A 12241-nucleotide genomic window follows, 5' to 3' on the forward strand; every position below is an offset into this window, starting at 1 on the left:
CTAGAAGATAGTATTGATTTGAAAAGAAATAAGGAAATCAGAAGGGGGAGCTGATTTAGGTTAGAGGTGGTGGTACAATATATGAGTGAAAATGTTCAGACATTTGGAATTGTGGGCCTTAGGCCTCGGAGTCAATCCCACTGAAATAATAGTAAGAGTCATAGAACTGGACAAGTCTTCTGAGGGAAGTTTTGAGGAAAGAGGAGGAGAAGAAAAAGAACAGGAGAGTGTACCCAAACTACACCTACTATAAGGGCTGTACACCTCTTTCACATTGAGAATCACAGCTATGGTGGGCCACTGTTACTGACAGGAGTATTTAATACCTATGATATGTATGTATCCCTGTATATATTTCCAAGATTTTCCCAGTAGTACCATCATTCTCAGTCATTTACATTCAAATGTATTTTGGAGTGGGAAAAAAAAAAGAGGGTAGGAAATTAACAGGTGCTCCTCAGGCATTGCGCTTATTTAGGGTACATCCATGGGAATGTGTTGACCTTGGACACTTTATCCATTAGATATATTATGACAGAAAGTAAGTGTTGTAGGCAGTAATGGGGTAGTCTGAAGGCACATTGATCTGAAATGTACAGGGAACATGAGATGATTGAGGAGAGAATAAGCAGGGCGACCAATGATCAGAGGTGGCTGTATATATCATTTGGAAGGTGAAATAGAGTACTATCAGTCGAATAATGACAGTGTGAAGCTGAAGTGATAATTTGCAAAAAGAATTTAGTAAGAGGTCATTGCTGTTGGTAGTAGCCACATACTTATTGAATAAATTTCGCTGGGTGTACATTGTACTTAAAGTGATAATGCCCCCTTTAAGTTGTCGGAGCAAATTATTTTAATGATAACTTATTAACAGAAATGTTTTTGTTTTGTGTTTGTGATCTTGAAAGCAAGGCCATTAAAATTAATAAGATAATTTGCTCTCTGTTTTTGATTCTGTCCTTCTAACCTTTACCTTGAATAAATCACTTCTCTAATGTGTAAAATGATTTAGGTGATTTAAATATGCTGGGTATTTGAATTGTGATTTATCTTCAGGATTTCTCAATTGAGCCAACATTAAAAAATGTAAAAGGTATAAGGTATGATATGATTTACCTGCCAAAGAGTTTTAGCCTCTAACAGGGATATTCACATTTCTTAAAAACAACTGTCCAGAATGTTAATGATTTGTTATAACTCTGACTCCTGGTGAAAATACTGGTACTACAGTCAGTGGATTGTATCAAACTTCAATAGTATAGAAAGCTAAGCAGCATGATGTAACTTTGTTAAATGTTGACAAATTGTACATGGAAGAAGAGGTCTGTCCTATGTAATTTTCACTTGGTCAGTATCTTTGCTTCATTTTTAGGTTCCTGAAACTTTAAAAAAAAGTTTTTATTTTGTGATTTAAAAATTAACCTTTTTTGGGTGCGCCTGGGTGGCTCAGTCAGTTGAGCATCCGGCTTCGGCTCAGGTCATGATCTCACAGTTTGTGAGTTCGAGCCCCGCGTTGGGCTCTGTGCTGACAGCTTGGAGCCTGGAGCCTGTTTCGGATTCTGTGTCTCCCTCTCTCTCTGCTCCTCCCCTGCTCGTGCTCTGTCTCTCTCTCTCTCTCTCTCTCTCTCTCTCTTTCTCAAAAATAAATAAATAAATATTTAAAAAAATTTAAAAAATTAACCTTTTTTGTTTTACATACTCACTCTAAACATATAGGTTTCAACAGATAGATGTTATTTTTTAATATTTGCCAAAAAAGAAACATGTCATTGGAAACTTACTTTAAAAATAGAAAATTTGAGGGTTTTTTTTTTTTTTTTTGGTTTGCAATGACAGATATCTCTGAAAGTTTACTGTAAAGTATTCAAGTGTTAGTTCAGAATAAACTCTTTAAAATTTATTTTTAATTTACATATGGTAAAATTTGCTTTTTTTTTTTATACATTTGACAAGCAGGGCAGTTCTGTCACCCCCAGAAAACTCCCTCGTGCTGTTCCTTTGTAGTCAGACTTTTCTTCTTGACTCTTGTGACAACCACTGATGTGTTCTCTATCCCTATGGTTTTGCTTCTCTAGAATGTTGTATGAATGGACTCATACAGATGTAGCCATTTCAGTGTAACTTTTTGCACTTAGCATAATACATTTGAGATTTATCCATGTTGTTGCATGTATCTGTAGTTTGTTCTTTTTTATTTACTGATCAGTATTTCATTGTATGCATGTTCCACAGTTTTTAGCCACTAGTTGAAAAACATTTATTTGCATCGTATTCAGTTTTTGGTGATTTGGAATAGAGCCACTATAAACATTCACAAATGATTTTTATGTCAACATAAGTCTTACTTCTCTTGGGCAAATACCTAAGAGTGGAATTAACTGCATATAGTAAGTGTATATTTACCTTTTAAGAAACTGCCAAACTGTTTTCCAAAGTGGCAGTACTGTTTTGCATTTGAGTTCAGGTTTCTCTGCATACTAACCAGCACTTGGTATTGTTAGTCTTTTGGTTTTAATTTTAGTCATTCTACAGGGTCCATATTAGTATCACGTGGTGGTTTAACTTGAATTCCCCTAATGACTAATGATGTAGAGCATCTTTTCATGTGCTTATTAACCATCCTCATATCTTCTTTGCTGAATTGTCTTTTCAAATATTTAGTCCATTTTTAAAATTGGGTTGTTTGTTTTCATATTTTTGAGGTCTGAAGATTCTTTATATAATCTGGATATAAATTCTTTGGCAGATAGGTGATTTGCAAATGTTTTGCTCCAGTCTGTGGCATATTTTAAATTATTTTAAAGTGTCTTATGCAGGGGGGCCTGGGTGGCTCAGTCAGTTAAGCATCTGACTCTGGATTTCTGCTCAGGTCATGATCTCACAGTTTGTGAGTTTGAGCCCTGTGTAGGGAGGGCTCTGCACTGACAGCGCGAAGCCTGCTTGGGATTCTCTTTCCCTCCCTCTTTGCCCCTTCCCCGCTCATGTATAAGCATTTTCTCTCTCAAAATAAATAAATAAACTTAAAAAAAAGTGTCTTATGCAAAGCAAAATGTGTCTTTATAGGGCATTTTTTTTTTTTAATTTTGATGAAGTCCAGTTTATAAGTTTTTTATGGATAGTGCTTTTGGTGTTATATCTAAGAACTCTGCCTAGCTAAAAGTCACAAAATTTTTTGCATCTATTTTCCCTAATGTGTTATAGTTTTACATTTACACTGAAGTCTGTAGCCCATTTTGAGTTAATCTTTGTGTAAGATGTGAGGTATATGTCTAGGTCCTTTTTTTTTTTTTTTGCGTATAGATTTGTACAAAGTAGATGATCTTTTCTCTATTGAACTGCCTTTGCATCTATGTCAAAATTAATTGATCATAGTATTTATGATATGGTTATATTTCTGGACTCTCTATTCTTTATTGATCTATGTGTCTATCCTTTTGCTAAATACCACACAATGTCCTTATCATAGCTTTATAGTAGAATTAGCTTTCAACCATCTCTGGCAGAAAGAAACAAGTTCTCTGCAGCACACTAGTCAAATTCCTTTTCAATTTTCTTCCAAACAAATGGATTATTCCTACTATCTTCATTCAGTTTGCATATTCATTATAAATTCAGCATGGGCTGTGGTCATACTTCTTATATCCCTTTCCTAGATAGAGAAAAAGCTGTGGACTATGGTATTCAATTATAGCATTCTCTGCATCACCATCAAACTGCAAAATTTTTAAAAAGAACCATTTTCTATGCTGCTCATCTACAGAAGTTCCCCTGATGGGCTTCCCCTCCTCTTACAAACCCACCACCCAACCTGAGCTGCCTGGACACCCTAACCCCCATTGACAGCCAGCTTCCTGTCTGGTGGAGTGGCGGTTGGTAGAAACCAGCTGTCATGATTCATCCCATTTAAGATTTCTGCCTTTTGAGAAGTGACATTAATAGAGCCAGGCTGAATGATGTCTGATTGAGAGAATTTTATGAAAGAGGTTTGATTTCTGGTGCCTCAGCAATTGAACTTTTTATTTTTTAACAGGTACCTTCCAGTTTCCAGAGTATGTATGAGCTCAGTTAGATAGATAAATGTTTCCATCAAGTGTTTGAACCAGCTGTTAGTTCTTCCTGAAAAACAAACAGGCATGGAAACTTCTGTAAAAAAGTTCTTGCATTACCAATTCTTTAATAGTTACATAAGCTTTTAGACTTCTGATATTCTCCAAAAGGCAAAAAATTCTCTGCCCAAGGTCTTGTTACATTTTGGATTTGGTGAAAGAATTCTCAGGTGCCTAAGGGATAACCTCACATACCATAAGGACATGGCTTTTCTCTTGGAATGCTGAAGCCAGTTTCATGCCTTCTCATTTTTGGGGGGTCATTTTGTCAGTTCTTAAGAACTTCATCTTAAGATGAACTTAAGAATATTATTTAAAAGCAGAATATTTGTTAGGAGGTTGAAGAAATTTGCAACCATAGGGACAAGTTTTTGTGCTAGTGGATCAGTAAATACACTGAAAAGAACAATAAAAGAAAAATAAATGGCAAAATACTGATAAGGGAAAAGTGTACTAGGTTTTATGAGTTACCTAAAATTAACATTATCCTCACTTTTGGGAATATGAGAGAACATGATAATGAAAGAGAAAGACAGTGATTAATTTGGGGAGGTAACAATTCTGGTACCAGTTGTGTGCAGGGAGTGGGAAAGAGAGCCTGTTACTGCAGCCTTGTACAGGGTGCTCAGATTTCTGTAGCAGTGCTGTATTGCATCTATACTATATGCTGAATCATGCACCTAAATATGAAAAGTCAAATTGTGGCTGGAATTTTTCTAGTGCTAACAAGTACTGGTTTTCTATAGCCAGTCAAAGTTATGCTAGAAGTAGAACATTTTATAACATTTGGTAGTAACAAGTGATTTTTAGCTTTGGATTGGTGATACCCTAGGGCAGAAGTTATCAAACTTTAGTGTACATAAGAATCCCCTGGGGAACTTGTTAAAACTTAAGGTCCCTGGGCTCTAGCCCTCAAAGGTTTGATTTAGTAGGTCTGGGGAGTGGTCAAGAATCTGCATTTTAACAACAACCTCACTCCATTTGGTACTCTGAGTCATCTCTCAAGAAGTTGCAAAATTCCCCTAGGAAAAAGTATTGTCCCTCAACTGAATTTTTAAAATACTATTTCACTTAGCATAGTAGGTGTTGTGAAACTTAATGACTGAGTGTCAGAGTTCCAAAGAGGTTAGCACTAACTAGTTTAGATTCCCCAGGTGCGAACTAAGATATAACATGCAATGAACAGTGTACACAGACTTAAGTTAGATTTCTTTCAATTAGAAATTATTAGTTACACAATTTCCATTTCCAGGTCATCTGTGCCTCCACAGATAGTATTAGATAAGGGAGGTAGACCAGGAATAGATACCTAGGGAATTTCACAAGGTTCTTTATAATCATTTATTGCCTACTGTGCCCTTAATGATGTTAGTCAGGATCCCATTAAATTAACTGTGAATATACTAATTGGTCCCTTGACGTTAGCTAGGGGGTATCAAATTCTGTGGCTCCACCCCATTCTGGTCATATAGGAGACAATGTAGAAATTGTTGCCTGTGTAAGGGTTCTTTTCTTTCTGGGGACAAGGCATCTGTGGGCCAAGAGAGATTTCTTAAAACATAGCAGGCATCCCTAGAGAATCTTCCTCTAATTCAGACAGGCACCTATGACCTACTTTTAAAAGTAATTTGAAAATCCCATCAAACATAAGCAATCAAAATTCAGATTCTCTATCAGTATTCTGTAGACCTAGCATGGCATCATTTCCATCTGCCCATACCAATGGCTTAAATATATTTTGGACAGGGCTTTCTTCTGTCTTTGTAGCTAAAACAGAGCATTTCTAGTTTGTGGATTCAAAGCAAGTATACAAACAAATACAATATGATGTAAATTGTTTTTTTCTGTACATGAGAAGGGAATCAAATTTGCTAACTTGGTATTGCAGTTGCAGAATTAAAACACCTAAGCCAGAGCTTATTTCTCCTTATTTGAAGCCTGGAGTTTGGGTTTATAAATGTAACTAGCTTATGTGAACCTTTATTAACTTTTCAAACCAAAACTGACAAGACAAAGTGTTTCACAGAAACTTCCAGAGTTGGAAGGTACTTTAAAGAACATCCAGTCCCATCTCTTACCTAATTTTTGAAACTTATGTTGCTTGTACTTTAACTCTCGCACTAAATTGTTAGCTTCTTAAGGGGAAGTTTCCTACTCATATGCATTTCTAATCACCCTGAGATTGTTCAGCTTCTTGAGGAGGAAGGCTTCATTTTGCACAGTTGGCCTAAATAAATATTTGTGAATTTGATCAATAAGTTGGCAGATGGGTTTTTTTCTTTCCCTATTTTCCTATTGCACAGGTTTGGCTGCCACATTTGCTCGGTTTAGATCCTTGCGCTGTCTCTTGCCAGGTGTATGACCTTTGACAAGTTACTTAACCTCTCTGTACTTTAGTTTTCTGTAAAATGGACTTCGATAAATGATAGCATGTTCCTGATCACTACCAGCAGAACTTGCTGTCTGAATTTTAATCATTTCAGGGTATGTTCTGTCTAGAAAATATAGTGGGAATACACAAGTTACCTGAAAGCTGTTGAAAGTATGAAAAATTAAGAGTTACAATTATTCAGTATGTACATACTGGATACACTTTATTAGGATAAATTCCTCATGATTGTAAGTCAAGTCACAATTGTAATAAGGAGTTTTTAGGCTGCTTCAACTCACCTTCCTACAACATAATATGGAAATCACTGGTTTAAAAAACAAACAAACTTCATGATTCAGTTAACAAAGTCAAGATATGTAGGCTCATGTAGAACAGAGGAGCAAATTAATTGGGTGTTTAGAGTCTGATATGTTGTAATGAATTGGGTTATCAGGTGGTGACTTAATTAGGCTATTGAATGAATTAACACCCCTGAAATGTGGGAAATTCGCACTTAGCTTTCTCACTTCTGTCAGGGGGCTGGTGGCAGTATCCAAAAGATCAAGATACATTTCTGAAAAAAATCCAGGTGGTTCATATTACAGAATAGCAAGTATCAGAGGCATTAGGGCCCTATCATGTAATGGTGATAATGTCCCCTATAATATTCACTATGGACAAACTGGGAAAATACAGAGAAATAGAAAGAAGAAGAAAATTAGAAGAAAATTAAAACCACCAGTAATCTCATGCCCTAAAACAACAATTACTGAGAACTTTATATTGAGGAGGGCACCTGTTAGGATGAGCACTGGGTGTTGTATGGAAACCAGTTTGACAATAAATTTTATATTAAAAAAAAACTTTATATACCAGCTCCTCCTAGCCACAATTGTATTTATTTATGAGATTCAAACTGGGATCATTCTACAAATAAAATTTTGTATTTATCCCATTAAACAAACTCACTGAGAGCATCTTTCCAGAAAAAAATACTCTTTAAATTTTGCTTTCTCATTAGTTATATATGACATATACTCAATAATAGTATTAGTTCAAGATAAAAGATTTAAGTAAAAGGAAGATTGATACTGCCCAGAGTAGAGAAAGAAGAAAATGAAGAGTAATGTGTTTTATTACTGAATATGACTTTTTTATTCATTAATATATTATTTATGGAAATAGTGCTTCAGAGGAAAGTGGTTTAAGTTCACTAGTGACCTTTTAGTGAGTGGCTCAATAAGTAATAATTCTATGAATGGATTAAGGGAGAGTTTAACATATAGCAACTATAAATATAGTCCTTAAATCCTTAAATCATTTCTCTTTCTCTCTCCCTAAACTTATTCCAAAGCCCCACTTTTTTTTTCCCTATTCTGCCACTTAGGAACTTTAATTTTTAAAAGCATAGGAAGTGTTACAGTTGGTCATATCTTTGATTTTAAAATGTAGAAAATATGGAAGCATACCTGGGTAATAGTATAAATACAAAGAATTAGGAGATATGTGCTTACATTCTCGGCATTGGCTTATTTCCATGGTGGAAAGTCTCCTTTAAAGAGAGAGACAGGAAAACATGTTGGTGAGGGATTCCTGGAGCCATCTTACAATAAAGGCTGTTTTGGTACCCATTAGAGTTCACAACTGGGCCCATGCATCTGCCATGCAGATGCTGGCAGTTCATCTTTTGATTCCCAGTGACCTCTGCAGTACTGACTACATGATTTTCCAGGCCTAATGCAAAGTGAAAATATATGGAGTCCCTCTTTCAAAAGACAATAAAATTAAAATATAAAGCTTTTTCCTTTCTTCCACTGTCTTTTTCTCTATCTGTAATGATGTTTTTATTTGTTATTTAATGTTTCATGTCCTTAGGCATGGGGATACTCACCCAGCAAATGCAGATTCTCAGAGTCCCATTCTGTACCTAAGCATACATACCACCCACTCACTTCTTGGATTCCCCCCCACCAGCCACTGGACTGGCCTATGTCCTGGCAAGAGGTAGGGAAGTCATGCCAAGTATCTCCCCTTCCCCTACGCATGCCACCTGTGGGAACCCATGGTGGATGGGGGACCTCTGAAGGTAGTACAATCTCCATGCTGGAACATGCTGGGTACCTGGATCAGCAGTAGATGAGAGACTTATCTTCCACTTATAAGATGATCACCCCATGGTGCTGTCAGTCTGGGATGTGGATGACTGTCAATAAACCTCCCTGAGTTGTCTCAGGGAGCAAGAGGGCCCATCTGTTTGTGCCCAGAGGGACTGGAGACCAGCAGCATTACTGGATGAGGACCTGGAGGAGTAGGGTCCTGAAGTGCCAGGGCAGCTGAGAACCCATCCCTATAAGGTGGGGAAGTATGATGGTTGGTAAGCTGAGGCTCCAAGCTCCCAGTGCATGCTCTTTAGTCTCTTAGGACTTCACTTAGAAAATTCAAACTCAAAGATAAAATTATTATTTAAAAAAAATTATTTTGAGAGAGAGAGAGAAAGCCCACAAGTTGGGGAGGGGGAGAGAGAAGGAGAGACAGAATCCCAAGCAGCCTCCTCACCATCAGTGCAGAGCTTGGCTCAAACTCATGAACTGTGAGATCATGACCTCAGCCGAGATCAAGAGTTTGACACTTAACTGACTGTGCCACCCAGGCACCCCTCAAAGATAAAATTATTAAGTATTTCAAGGCAGAGTATTAACCTCATGTTGGAGGAAGGTCTTCTAAGCTAATACCCTATGAGGCTGAAATGGCTGCATACCAATGAAGCAAACAGACAGTGAGCTTCTGGAATAACCTTTCTGACACTACTTGAATATCACTTTTATTTCTTATATATCAATGCTTCTAAACTTTAATGTGCATGTGAATAATATCCGAGGTTCTTGTTAAAATGTGGATCCTAATTTAGCAGGTCTGGGGCCTGAGATTCTGCATTTCAGACAAGTTCCCAGTGGATGCCATAGCTCGTCTAGGAACCACCTTTCTACACCTGCCTCCCTTAAAAATATTTTATTTGGAAATTATTATAGACTCGCAAGAAGTTACAAAAATTGTAGACTCCTGTATACTATTCTCTTAACTCCCAATGGTGACATCTTATATGTAACACAAATACAATATGTGATATGACTATAATATAATATCAAAACCAGGAAATTGACATTGGTACTGTAAGATAACAAAAACAATATAATTTAGTAACAAGTTTGATGTCTTTTTTCAAAGGAAAACCATTCATGGATTGAAGGAATACAGTGTCTCACAAACAGTGGAACATCGTTATTGAGAGATTTGGGGTAAGAGCGAGTTTTATAGAATGTTACAAGAGGCAAATGGAAGCAGGGCATGGTTGGCTAGGATGTTGGGGATTTCCTTGTAAGTCAAACAGTTTCTGTTTTCTAGAGTAAGGTAAGCTAGCTAAAGCAGAGTCTCTGGAGGATTGTCATTAGTGTATGCTAAGTTTCCTTGACAGGTGTTTCCTGTGAGAGTAGGCTGACTTAGGTGTACATTCGTGACATAGACTGGGTCACTGGGGTCTCCTCCCTTTTGTTGGTCCTGATATACAAATTTATTTTATCAGTACAGTATTGTTAATTAGACTATCGATCTGGTTCCACTTTTATCATTTTTTATTTGCATATATATTTGTGTGTGTCTGTGTGTGTCTGTGTCTGTACAGTTATAGGTAATATCATTCCATGTATAGATTTTTGTAACTACCACTGTGATCAGGATATGGAACTGATGAAGAAGAATTATTTTGTGGCCTCCCCCCACTTCCCTGAAGATGGCTATAATACATTGGGAATTCTCAATAATTCATACAATAACAATGCCTATTCTTTTCTCATAGTGAGAGTTGTCCCCAGAATCCAACAAACCATGAGGTTGGCAGTTCTAAGTGCGCTGAAGCACTAAGGTGAGGTGAAGCTTTGGGGGCAAAAATAATGTTGGTCATTGGAGGGAAGTATAACATTCCTTGTCCTAGTGCCTTGCACTCATCCTGGAGGGTGCCTTGTATAAACAAAGTCAAATGCAAATTTTGGAGAATCATTTTACTTAAAAGAGACATAAGGAAAATGGGAACCAGGTATACCCAGGAGATCTCTAGGATTCAGTGTGAGAATTGGTAAATATTAATTGATAATGACAAAGTAAGATGTTCATCATTATACTGTTCAGTGAACTTGTTAATTGCTTTATCTGTGCATTAGACAGACTTCAAACTTCACACATCTTTATGATAATAAGCCTACTTCATAATGCCACTGAAAATAAGACTTGTTAACTATGACATGCCTTGAAAATGGAAAAATATATCAGATTTTGGTAAATATGACTCATAATTATCAACTTCTCTTTTTATTTTGGTGGTATTGCCTGGTGGTTAAAGACATTATTCTTATCAACTGTGTGACCTTGGCCAAGTGACTTAACATTTCTATGGCCCAGTTTTCTTATCTCTAAGTTGGAGATGAGTGTAGGACCTATCACATAGGGTTGTTGCACAGGTAAAGCACATGCAACAGTGCCTTGCAGAGTGTAAACACTCAGTATCAGTTAATGGTATTATTATTATTAGGACTAGGTCAGCCTTGAATACCTTCTACTAACAATTGCCTAAGATTTTGCTTCTTTATATCCAAACCACTGACCTCAACAACTTTTTTATATTGAACATGTGTATATTTTTAAGGTTAGAGGTTCTTTTAAATATAACCACTCACTGTACAGACGAAAGTTAAACCTATAGGCTCTGGGTTCAAGTTCCAGCACTTACTAATTGCAGACTAATTGTGGGGCTTAGGCAAGGAACTTCCCTAAACCATAGTCTCCTTATCTATAAACAGGGAGAGTGTAACAGTATTTACCCCATAAACTTGTTGTAAAGATTAAATGAAATAATCTATACAAAGTGCTTGGCATGTAATTAGCAAGTTATTGATATTTGCTGTTATTTTTTTTTTTATTGATATCTGGTTTTCCCAGTAAGTGTACATGGCCCAGAGTTCCAGAGTTATTGGGAGAGATGATGTTAAACCAAATATAAAAGAGCTTCTCTCCAGCCAAGTGATTGGTCACACCTTGAGAACATAGAAACTGGAGCTCCTAACAGTATAGATACCCATGTGTTACAGAGACCAAGAACTATTCCCTGATATCCATCCCTTTCTTTTTTTTAATAATTGAACTCTGCCCTTTGCCAGATTTAGGAGGTCACATGGCCAGTAGAGCCAGAAACCACACTTCCCCAGCCTGCATGTTTTTTGCCAATGGAATGGGTACAGCTTCTGTACTTCCTGACCAGTTAGTTACTCCCTAGTTCCTTGTGTCCCCCTTTCCTCTGCTGAGAATGTGATAGTGCATGGACAAGGTAGAGGACCAGCCTCTACCATGGAAGCAAGGCCGCACCCTGAGATTGATGGAGCAACAAGATTAATTTGATTCTCTGGACAACTTTATGGAGTAGACCTGCCTATGTCACATTGGTCTGCCTGTGTAGTATAGGGCTGTTAAATGAGAAAGAAGTAAATTTCTATCTTGTTGGCGCTACTGTATATTGGAGTCTCCTGGTTATAGCACTTTAGACTATATCTTAACTCATTTATCATGACCATCTCTAAAGATGTTGAATGATGGAAAATAGGCATTTTAATAAGGTCCCCCAGTAACTGTGATGCCAGCAATCCAGGGACTAGCCTTTGAAAAACACACACTAATGTGCTCTAAAGATGTCACCATGTCTCTAAGCAAAATATAA

This window comes from Panthera uncia (assembly GCF_023721935.1).
Source record: "Panthera uncia isolate 11264 chromosome A1 unlocalized genomic scaffold, Puncia_PCG_1.0 HiC_scaffold_17, whole genome shotgun sequence".
In the NCBI taxonomy this organism is placed as follows: Eukaryota; Metazoa; Chordata; class Mammalia; order Carnivora; family Felidae; genus Panthera; species Panthera uncia.